Genomic DNA, 11,897 nt, shown 5'->3' with positions numbered 1-11,897 from the left:
ACTGGTATAAGAGTGCAATCCTATGGCTGCTAGACAGTGTCCAGACGGCCGTAGGATTTTTCATTTTCTGGCTAGTGCTCCGAGCATAGTTCCCAGAAAACTTGCTCCCTGCTCCTCCCCTGCCACCTCGTAGGCAGCGCAGCTTGTCCCCAGCTCCACTCTTGCAAGAGTAGCACAGACCAGCCAAAAAGGCGATGGCGGAAGCACCGTTATAATGCTTCCTATGTGCCGTCTGCCCCCCTGCTCCGAGGTGCCCTGGCTAGATACTTGAAATCGGCCATCTAGCGACAAATGCAGGATCCCCCTCCATGCTCCACCTGCCTTGCACTGGATAGTTTAGAGGTGGCTGATGGTATTGCGCCCTAACCTGTTCAAGTTGAAAGGAATCATAATAAAGTTTTAAATTAGGAAAACCAAAGCCTCCACTTTTTGTTTGTCTGTACAGTGTATTTTTACTAATAGGAACTCTTAGTCAGGCAGAATGTGATGATGTTTAATGGAGATCTGTCCGTTTTATTATGTGAAGAATTTTATTACAAAGTGAGACCACAATGCCTGACAATGTAAGAAATAGGTGCGTCACATTACTATGCAGAATACAAATGGAAACAATATCCAGTTAAAAGATCCAGACTAAGGGAGCAATCCTATGCATGTTTAGACAGAAAAAAAAGTCCTACAACTCTGGCTGACAACTGCTGGGAGCTGTAGGACATTTTTCTATCTAAATAGGCATAGAATTGTGCCCTGAAAGATCTAGAGCGGGTGTGATCTCTTCCAACTGGCAAAGAATGGGCAAAGCAATATCTAAAGAGAGAATTATTATTTCTATACAAAGCTAGCCAGGCCCAGTCTCCACGTAGCTCGGGTCTGATAGTCATATCTTCAAACGAATTCCAACTTCAGTTTCATGCTAGATACTCCCTTTTAAACCTTATTTCAGATTTCAAGCCTGTTACAGAATGTAACTGTCCTTGTACAATGTTTAATTTGTATTTATTCTTTTGCATAGGGATAGTCTGGTTTGGCCTATGGGAGGTCACCTAAGATCTGCATGTGTATTGACTGGATCTTGTTTTTATTTGTGCTCTGCATGGTAATATGACACACACACACACACACCCTGTCTCATGCATTGTTGGGCACTCTGGCCAGACTTTGTAATAACATTTCCCTTCCTTCTTCTATCTATACCCATGTATCTGCCAACTAACTATAACATGCCATGCATTTGACAAAGTGAGCTTTCACCCATGAAAGCTTATGCCAGATACATTAGTCTTTAAAGGCGCAATCCTATACGTATTTAGACAGAAAAGAAGTCCTACACCTCTCAGCAAGGTGCCATCTCTTAATTGGTTTTGCTACAACAAACTAACATGACTACCCCCCCTAGAATTTAATTTGTTTTTAAATTTAAAGTTTACATTCTTGAAGTCACCAACCATGAACAACTTATCTATTTTGTATTTCTTATAGATGCAGACATGATATGAAAAGATTCGGAGTTGGTATCCTATTGAGGACATTCTGCATTTTATATCCCTTTGGTGACAACAGCTGTCATTCTTTCTCTTCTTATTGGTTTGCCAGTGGTCATGGTTCATGTAATTCTTTAATAGGCTTAGATTCTCACAGGAGTGCTGTTTGCAGTTAGAGGCACTTAAATACCACTGTTTACTCAAATCCTGCTATCTTATGTCTATGTAGAAGTTCCATTGAGTTCAATGGGACTTACTTCTGAGTAGGTATGTATAAGATTGCAAATTATTTGATTGCATCAATTGAAGAGACCGTTTAAGCCTATTAAAGAAAAAGACTAACTATGATGTCTGTCATTTCGAAATGAATCAGAGTGGCTTTACATGAGCATTTTTAGCTTTTTTTTCCTCTCAGAGGTGCTCCCCCATACATGAGAAAGTGCAACATGCAAAGGAGGATACTACTACTATTTTTAGTAATGTGCCTCCATAGCATCCTTCTGAAAAATAATTCTGCTGGAGGTGATGCCCACCACACACAAAGAAAATCGTAAAAAAAAAAAAAGCATTTACAAGCCATTTTCCGTTATGTATTTTTCAACCCAGCCAGTACAGAACCAGCAGGATGAATGCTAGAGCCCTCTTAAGATTAAGAGCCCTCTTAAGATTAGCCAAGAGGCTGAGCCCCCTTCCCTGGATGATCTGGAAAAAAGATTGCTGTTTTAGCCAAGGATGTTCTATAAGTGTTCTATACTAAATTTTACTTTGATCAGTTACTAGTCCTTAGATTAATTTCCTTAGTGTGCATATGATTCCTACATACTAATTTCAACAATACTGAATGTGATAGCGTACCACTTTATTATTGCCCACTGAATAAGCTGATGTAAAAATCTGCCTGAAAACTAAGCAGCCAACTTTCATGACATCCTGACCACCTTGAGCCCCTATCCCAGCCTCCCACTTGAAAACATTTCTGTGGTACATAGCCAGCAGGATATATCAAGTACCATACATATCAGCAAATGAGAAACTGAAATATAGAGGGGGAAACATGAGGTGTAAAAGTTCCAAGACCAGGCATTGGAGAAATCAATACAGCAAAGCCAGCAGTCTTAAGATCCCTTCCCTAGTAGCAGTCATCTAACAGTAGTTCACCTGGTTCCTTGTTTTATGTGTACCAATTGTACAATTCATTAGAACTTGCATTAATAGAAGCCTATTTTATGACTTATCCATTTTATTATCTTATTTTGTCAGTTGTGGTTGTATTCTGCAAAGCTCACAGAATGATTTCTTAACATTGCATTCCCCCCTTTTATCTATTTTAAAATTAATTACTTAATCTCTTCCTACAGGCAGTTTGTTTAATTAGGAATAGGGTCAACAAACTAGGTTAATGCGGATAGCAGAAGAGCTTTCCACTTCAGCCAGATCTAGGAAGCCTTGTTTTCAGTGAGGTTAAATATTGATGTTTTCAAATATCCATAGCTCCTCTGATTTTATAATGAGTCTCTCCGTTTTACTGCCTATATGTGCAGAAAATAGAATGGATGATATAGCTTATTCAAAATCAAATGAATTCTAATCTTATTTCTTTAGAATCTAGTTCTTAAAGATGATCCTATACACCTCATTAATAGGGGGAGCATTTATGGTTTCTAAATACAGACTTTGCTCTTCGCAGTGTGTGGAGAAGCCCGCAACCCTATATGCTTTCAGTTTTCAGACAGTATATTCAGAATGCAGTTGAATCAATGGCTAAACAAGACATAATTGGTAGTGAACAGGCAGACAGACATATGAATCATCTATATACTTTGACAGTAAGGAAAGTATGACTGAAAATGCCCTGTACCAATCATAATGGGTTAGTTTAAATTAAATAATTATTTCTATCTCCCAAGAGACCTTTCTTGTTGTTGTTGTTCAGTCGTTCAGTCGTGTCCGACTCTTCGTGACCCCATGGACCATAGCACGCCAGGCCTTCCTGTCCTGCGCTCTCTCCCGGAGCGTGCTCAAGTTCATATTCATTGCATCGGTGATGCTATCTAGCCATCTCATCCTCTGCCGTCCCCTTCTCCTTTTGCCTTCAGTCTTTCCCAGCATCAGGGTCTTTTCCAGGGAGTTTTCTCTTTGCATTAGGTGGCCAAAATATTGGAGCTTCACCTTCATTATCTGTCCTTCCAATGAGCACTCAGGGTTGATTTCCTTTAGGATGGACTGATTTGACCTCCTTGCAGTCCAGGGGACTCGTAAGAGTCTTCTCCAGCACCACAGTTCGAAAGCATCAATTCTTCGGCGCTCAGCCTTCCTTATAGTCCAGCTCTCACAGCCATACATTACTACTGGGAAAACCATAGCTTTGATTAGACGGACCTTTGTCGGCAAGGTGATGTCTCTGCTTCTTACTATGCTGTCTAGGTTGGCCATAGCTTTCCTCCCAAGGAGCAAGCATCTTTTAATTTCATGGCTCCAGTCACCGTCTGCGGTGATCTTGGAGCCCAAGAAAGTAAAATCTGTCACTGCTTCCATTTCTTCCCCTTCTATATGCCAGGAAGTGATGGGGCCAGATGCCATGATCTTAGTTTTTTTAATGTTGAGTTTCAAACCAGCTTTTGCACTCTCCTCTTTCACCCTCAACAAGAGGCTCTTTAGATCCTCTTCGCTTTCTGCCATTAGGGTGGTATCGTCTGCATATCGGAGGTTGTTGATAATTCTCCCAGCAATCTTAATTCCGACCTCTGATTCATCCAACCCGGCATTTCTCATGATGTACTCTGCATATAAGTTAAATAAGCAGGGTGACAATATGCAGCCTTATCGTATGTTATTTAAAACTAAACAATCCTTGAGAATTTAGCTTTAAATATTCATTTCATGTGACAGTATATTATGTTATTCTTAATAGAAGTAGCACCACTCCTTTGGGTTTTTTTTACTAGTTAACTGTTCAATAACTAAGTTGAAACCATGACCAGTTCCAATTTCAATATAATCACCCAGGCAACAAACTTATCTCCTAGGGCAATCCCTGTCCTTGTTTTTTTCTGTTCCTATAAGTTAGGGTATCCATCAATTTTTGCAGCAGAGCATGTGGTTCAGCAGCTTCATTCTGTACTGCTTCTGAGCATGTTGGCTTCTAGTTTGCCTGCTAATTTAACTGTATGCATTCAAATGTGGGAGGGGCTGAACTATTTCATACCTACACAAACTGTAATGCACACAAGCTAGGGAAAAAAATCCCACCTGTTCCTTATATGTTGCTCATATTAGATTAAGCTTCACTTGTAATGATGTCAAGTACAGGCCCTAAATGTTGTTCATATTTCTATTTTGGCTATGGTCCCCCTCTGACCTCTGTGCATTGCAGTTTTACCTGCTTAATATGGAGCTGTGTGCTTTTATAGTGGTGTGATAATTCTTCTCTGTTTGCCTTGCTTTACAAGAGGAATCCACTAGTCATGTCATTCTGTACATGAGTTTAAATTTAGAAATCATTGCTAGTAATCACTCTGAAGTAAAATAAGCTTGTGTATAATATTGCTGCAGCTCAGCTTATGACAGCAAAAGGCCATTGACCCCCTAATCCTTTCTAAACTATCCTGTTCTTTTTGTAGGTCAGGCAGTAAGTGAGGCTTCCTCAACATACTCTTACAGACCATTAACATGGGAGACATGCTAATGCCCTGAGTACATTCCCTTAAATGGCTTCACTATTTAAGTAAATCAAATGCACCTTTTGCCAAACCATACCTAGAACTACAACCCTGTACATGCAGAAATCCCTACTAGATTCCACTGAATCTGGCATTGCCATCTTGTCTCCCCCTCCCCCAGATTTGGGATTGCCATCTCAGAACAAACCATTACTCCATCTAGCCAGCATTGCTCTATGAAGACAGCTAATCAGATACTACAGAAGGTTCACAGGCAGAACATGGTGGAGATACCTATCCCGGTCCCACTTTCTGTTGGTAGTTAAAAATGTTGGATGCCTCTAAACATAAGGGCCCTTGTGGCAGCGAATTTCAGAGGTTAGCTATGCATTGTGCAATGAAATGCTTACTTGTGTTTGTCTTAAACTTGCTACATATCAACTGCAGTACAGAAGTCATCCTTTTATATTTTGAGAATGAATATTCCCTTCCTCAACTCATTTTCTTCACATTAATCACAGAGTCCTTTCTGAATAGAATCATAGAATATGGTTTGGAAGGGGCCTATAAAACCATCAAGTCCAACCCCTGCTCAATGCAGGAATCCAAGTCAAAGCACCCCTGACAGATGGCTGTCCAGCTTCATCTTGAATGCCTCCAGTGTGGGAGAGCCCACTACCTGCCTAGGTAATCGGTTCCATTGTCGTATTGCTCTAACAGTCAGGAGGTTTTTCCTGATGTTCAGACAGAATCTGGCTTCCTGTAACTTGAGCCCATTATTCCGTGTCCTGCACTCTGGGATGATGGAGAAGAGATCCTGGCCTTCCTCTCTGTGACAACCTTTCAAGTACTTGAAGAGTGCTATCGTATCTCCCCTCAGTCTTCTCTTCTCAAGGCTAAACATGCCCAGTTCTTTCAGTCTCTCAATATTCCTTCACTTTTCCCAAGTAGAAGAATTAGACATTTTCCTCCCTCCCTACATGATAAATCTTAATCACAGCCCACTTTATCATCCAATACTTTTTTATTTAATTCTTCCCAATTTGATATTCAATCACTATCTTCCATACCAAATCTCCCCTCCCCTGCCCTGGCAAATAAACCCTTAAAAAGAAATGTGAAGTGTCCTAGGGCTCAAACCAGGCCTCGTCTCTGAAAATCAACAGCAGGGTTTAGCCATAAGCACGTAAGAAAAGACCTGCTGGATTATTATTAATTAGATGTATTAGCTGCCCATCTGGCCAGCTACCTGCCCACTCTAGGCAGCATACAATACAAACAGCACAAAATACAACAAATCAACTGAACAAAACAACATCACTCTAAAAAAAAACCTAACCCACCGCATATGCCCGCCTTAACAGCCAGGTTATCAAAGCTAGATTGAATGCCCAACTAGTTCAGCATCCTGTCCCATGGGGCCAATCGGATGTATCCTGAATCTCCCACCATTCAGCATCATTGGATGACGCCCAGGTTGTAGTAAGTAGCCACATAATGAAGAGTGCCTGTGCTTCCAAATATGTGAAGAGGGCATTGTCCCTGAAGGTTGCAATTCTATGCTCACTGTCTTGGGAATAAGTCTCATAAGGTTACGTCCCAGTAAACATGTCAAATGAGAATTTGATGGACAATGAACTGACCCCTTAGGCGCCAGGTAAACACTACTTCCCAGTAAACACGGTGAATGAGCAATTTGCTGGGCACTCAACCGAACCCCCCTTTTGCTAGCGTTTATGCGCCAGCTAACCGATGCCATCTTCCTTACGCTGCATCCTACTACTGCTACTATTATCATTCTGCCCCCAGCCGCAGTTGCACCCATTCTTTCCATTCCAAACAGCATTGTCTCTTTTGTGTTACCAACCCAGACGAGCCTCGAGTCCCCTTTCGCCTGAGCCTGCCATTTCTTCTGTAGCCCTAAACATTAACGAGGCTCCGCGCCTGCGCGAGAGTTGAGGCACTCGCACCAAGGCGCAGTGCGCCTGCGTAGCCTCTTCCCCACACATGCTGGTGTTGCTGCTGATGGTCGAGGCGGCGGCTGAGGTTCACCGGTGCGGTGTCTGCCTGTGAGGTAGGTTCCGGGCCCCGCTACCTGGCCCGCGGGGGCGCCCCTTGTTCCCTCCGGCTGGCTCCCCCGCGCTTTGCTTCGGCGAGGCAGTGTTGCCTGCGCTTCGGCACGGGGGCGGCGCTTGTTGTGAGTTTGAACTCCTCCGGCAAGGACCGAGGCGGACCGTCTTGCCCCCATGGCGGACTTCGGCGCGGCCGCCGCGGGTGGCGCGCTGACTGCTCTCCGCCCGCAGCCCGCTTCCCCGTCCCCGGAGGGCCCCGCGGCGGGGGAGTCTCGGCCTCGCCCCTTTCGGCCCTCCTGGCGGGACTGTGGCTGCGCCTCCTCCTGGTCTTCTTTCCCCTCAGGCTCCCTCCCGGCGTCGCGTTGGGGCGGCTGCTGCTGCTGCGGGTTGGGGCGCGGTGTCTCTGCCCCTCCTCGCTCTGAGGCGGCTGCTGGCCTGCCAGCCCGGCGCCGCTCGACCGTGGAGCGGCGAGCTGTCGCCGCCTGAGGGCAGGGAAAAAGCCGTTGCGGAGAAAGGACACCGAGCGCGGTGGTGATATCTGACGCGATAATTAAATGAAGAGTAAACAGCGCCATAGACGGTCTCTATGCAAGGCTTGCGTAAAGAGAATGGCGAAAGGCTCCGATGCTGTTTTACCTCGTCAGTAAAGGGAGGCTGGGGACAGTGGATCTTTTTAAGGCACGAGCTTAAACATAGTTGATAATGAATTAAGTCGCACTGAACTTGGCGGGACTTACTTCTGTGTAAACATGTGTTTAGAATCGGGCTGCAAACCTCGCTAGGAGGAGTGGTTCCAATAAAGCTTTGCATTTTGCGCTGGCGCTTTTCACCCTTTCCTCCATCTTCTGTAGAGGGTGTGTGGCTAAGCCTATTCACAAAAAGAAGTATTGCCTCATTTGCAGGCAATTCCATGAGAGTCAATTCAGTTTGAAGTGATTTTCCTTTCATACAGTTGCACCTTCTGTGTCGGTTCTGGACTAACCAAGCTTGTCTCAGGAATGATACTTGTTGTGGTTTCAAGCTGCGTTTCTAGCTAAAATCTTGCAGCAGGACTGTTAGTTGGTCACCTCCCACCCACTGATCGAATTAGAGGGGAGCAGCCCCTTTTGTTTTTGTGACAGCCTCTCCTTAGCTACTGTCTTTAGAAGGCTACTGCTGTGTCTACTGACAATTTGGTTAAAATGGGAGGGGTGTGTGCTTGCGGATTTCATAAAAACCCTTCCTTCATAATTCAAGCAACTGTTCTGGTCAACAGATTAAATGGCACATTGCCCCAGTAAATGCAATATTTTTGAGGTTGGTTAATGAAGATATATTTCATATAAGGGAAGAAATTATACATAGCCTATTATCCAATGTTCTATGTAAGGTAGACCCACTGAAATGAATGAGACTTACGTTAGTCGCAATTAACATTGGATGCTACCTGTTGATTATTCAGTTCAAGAGATGCATATTTCTCTTTGGGAGCAGCTCTGGTGTAAAATTAAATTAAATCACACAATTTGCATCTGTGAGGGATATATTGTACCACTTAACACAATTACAAACTGTTTTGATTAATGACTAGTGTTCAGATTACAGAAGGAAATAGTTCTGCTCTATTCTGTGCTGATCAGGCTGTACTTGAGAGTACTGTGTATAGTTCTGGGCACTACATTTTAAGAAGGACATTGACAAACTGGACTGCACCCAGAGAAGGGTGACTAGGATTGTGAGCAGTCTGAAAACCCAGTCCTATGAGGAATGATTGAAAGAGCTGGGTATGTTTAGTCTAGGTGACCTCTAAGACCCTAGGATTCAAAATCACTGCTAATTTGACATTGTAAGTAATTGGCCTATACCAACACCATAGTGCTGCTTCACTGTACTGTTATTCACTATACTATTATAGTAATCCTACACATAGTTACTTGGAAGTAAACCCCACTGAAATAAATGAGATGCAATTCTCTGTAAACAGCGTTTCAGATTAGCCCATAAATTTGTGTTAAGCTCTCTCACCTATATTTCATAATTTGTTATTTATGAAAATGATCTGAATATTTATGAGAGTTCTATAGTGGCTCAGGATGTTGCTGGTTTTATTTAGAGCTAGTGGCATAAATTGATGGGAAAAGCTTGTGAGGTTTTATTTAGCTACTGAAAATTTAAAATATGCTCATTAGAATCTACAAGAATAATTTGGTAAGGGGATGAGAAAGCTAAGTTTCCAGTTGTTGTTCTAAAGAAAGGGTAAGGCGATTATTTATTAATTATAAAATGCCACCCACATGTCTGGCATTACACAAATTAGTGGGTGCTTGCTCCAGAGGGGTTCACGGTTTCAGATAATTAATGCTTGCATGAAGGCATGAACTGAGCTTCTAAAGGGCAATTAATAACAAAATCCAGTGCTTATCTACTCCAAGTAAATCCTATTGAGTTGAATGGGACTTACTCCTAGGTAAGTGCATGATTTCAGCCTGTGTGCACAACCCTAAATGAAGTTGGCTATGTAGAAAGCTGGGGAAAGCTCTTGTAATCATCTTAAGGTTCTACTTCTGGGCTTTATATAAACACTTGTGAGTATTAGCTAAAGGAGAATGCAGAGTGCTCATTTCAGACAGCAATGCCCGATTCCCTTGGTAGGATTTGTGATTTCCCAAGACGATTAAATTCCAGCTGGTGCATTTCTTGCAAGAAAATGTACGGGAGTTCTGGACAGCAATGAAATCTTATTTTGACTGCTTGCTTAGAATTTGAGGCTGGTGCCATCTGGCTGCAATTCAAGCATAATTTTGATGGAAAATTAAAACAATAATTCATGCATACAATCACACTTCTATAGACAACTGAGCTGGGTTCTGTAGAAATTAATTATCTCTTTCTATCCTTTGCTGAAGGTGGAGGGGGAAATTAATAATCACAATTGCGCTGAACATATAAAGTCCTGTTCCATAATCCCTTTATACATGACTCTTTAAAATGGACTCAAAGATGTTTACAATCTATAGTTCTAGTTTTTTTGAAGTAAGAAGCTACTGTTCAGAAGCTTAGCTGGAGGAATGATTCAGTATAATAACTTTCCAAAGGTACATTTCAGTGTAGGCTAATCTCACGAGAGCTTTTTCAGCAGGTCAGTTTATTTATTTATTTGTTTATTTATTACATTTATATCCCACCTTTTTTCCTCCTTAAGGAACCCAAGGCAGCGTACATAGTCCTACCCTCCATTTTATCCTCACAGCAACAACCCAGTGAGGTGGGTGGGGCTGAGAGTCTGTGACTGGCCCAAAGTCACCCAGGGAGCTTCCATGGCTGAGTGGGGACTAGAACCCAGATCTCCTGACTCCCAGTCCAACACTCTAGCCATTACACCACACTGGCTCTCAGTTGCCTGGTTTATGGCCTTGATTGCAGTAAAATACATTACCATTGGGGGTCTGCTTGGCCCCATCATTGCAGGCTTTTAGGAAAGCTCTGAAAACCTACTACTTTACTCAGTCCTTCCCCTGATTATGTTGTAATGGCCTGGGTTGTAGCTGCAGTTGTATGTGGTAGGTGTTGTTTTTGTGCGTATGTTTTTTTTAATGTTTGCTGCTGTTGCTGGTTTTACTGTTTTTATTACCATGTTGGTTTTAATTATGCAAGTTTTACTGTTGTACGTTGCCTTGGGAGGGCTCTGGCCCTGAAAGGCAGCCAAGAAATATGTTAATCAGTCAATTAATTAAAAGCATATTAGCAGTTCCCCTTGTTTGTTTGTTTGTTTGTTTGTTTTTGTCCAGATATTTCTCTTCCTCATACTTGTATCTGCTCTCCTTTCATATGATTTGAGTTTCTACTTTTAGGAGTAAGCTTGGCAATATTTAGTGGATTTCCTGTAGAGCTCTGCTAATCACTAATTGCCCATATTTCTCCTGCTAGTGTTCTTTCTCACACCAGAGATCTTCAGTGGAAGTACAGGAAGTGTTCCTAGCTATTCATTTCTGATATGCTTGTCTGATAGGCTTGTCTGCTTACAGCCAAGATCAGGCCAAAATGTATTTATAAACAGTTTTAGGCATAACTTGTTAAGCTTCTGGTGGCTTTGACATAAGTAATGTAAAGGCATGTAGCAAAAGAAGATGACTGAGTGAGCATGGAGTTATTTTTCACCCTACATTAAATGTAGTCATTTGCTGAATTCCTCTTGAATTGTCAGAGTAATTCTCAAAGCTGCTAGCTCTTGCATATTTTTTTTTTTTTGCAAGTAGAACACTTTGGGGTCCTGCTGTTGTTCTTAGGATAGAAGTGAGACAGACACTCATTCTATTTCCTCTGACTCTTATCTCCCACCACTGACATCAGATGTGGTGATGACCTGTAAGTGAGCTGTACTGGAAAACAAAAACTAAAAACCTCTAGAGTAGTAAGAGGGACTCTCCAAGTATATTGTGCTTTTAAAAAAGCACCTTTCACAGGAGGCACATTAAGTCCTTTTTATAAGCTTGTGCTTTCTGCCAGCTTGTAAAGGGCTTAAGCCACTGTTTTTATTGGGGGCGTTCACACGATGGAGGGGGAGGGTGTGTAGCGGAACTACGTTACGGGGAGGGGTAAGGGAACCATGATCTGCGCACCCCACACATGACGCAGAGGCGCGCAGGGCAGCATGGTTCTCACACCCATCCCCACAACATGGTTCCTGTGTCGTCCTCCTGCCCTGT

The 11,897-nt window shown here is 42.6% G+C and overlaps 1 protein-coding gene across 5 annotated transcripts in view; it reads left to right on the top strand.

Moving 5' to 3' along the window:
- Positions 1–7,139: 7,139 nt before the first annotated feature.
- NDRG3 (NDRG family member 3) overlaps positions 7,140–11,897 on the top strand; it is a 55,699-nt gene continuing 50,941 nt past the window's right edge. For 4 of the 5 annotated variants that reach the window (XM_084853769.1, XM_084853767.1, XM_084853768.1 and 1 more), the window contains exon 1: positions 7,140–7,214. The gene's annotated coding sequence lies outside the window, so the exon portion shown is untranslated. Of the gene's footprint in view, positions 7,215–7,632; positions 7,891–11,897 lie in introns of those variants that run through there. The other variant, XM_084853765.1, reaches the window with a different exon arrangement.

This window comes from Heloderma suspectum, chromosome 4, assembly GCF_057233095.1.
Source record: "Heloderma suspectum isolate Gila_16-S chromosome 4, 16-S_ref, whole genome shotgun sequence".
Lineage (NCBI taxonomy): Eukaryota > Metazoa > Chordata > Lepidosauria > Squamata > Helodermatidae > Heloderma > Heloderma suspectum.
The sequence above is the reverse complement of the archived record's forward strand: the minus strand, read 5'-3'. Positions and strand labels throughout refer to the sequence as shown.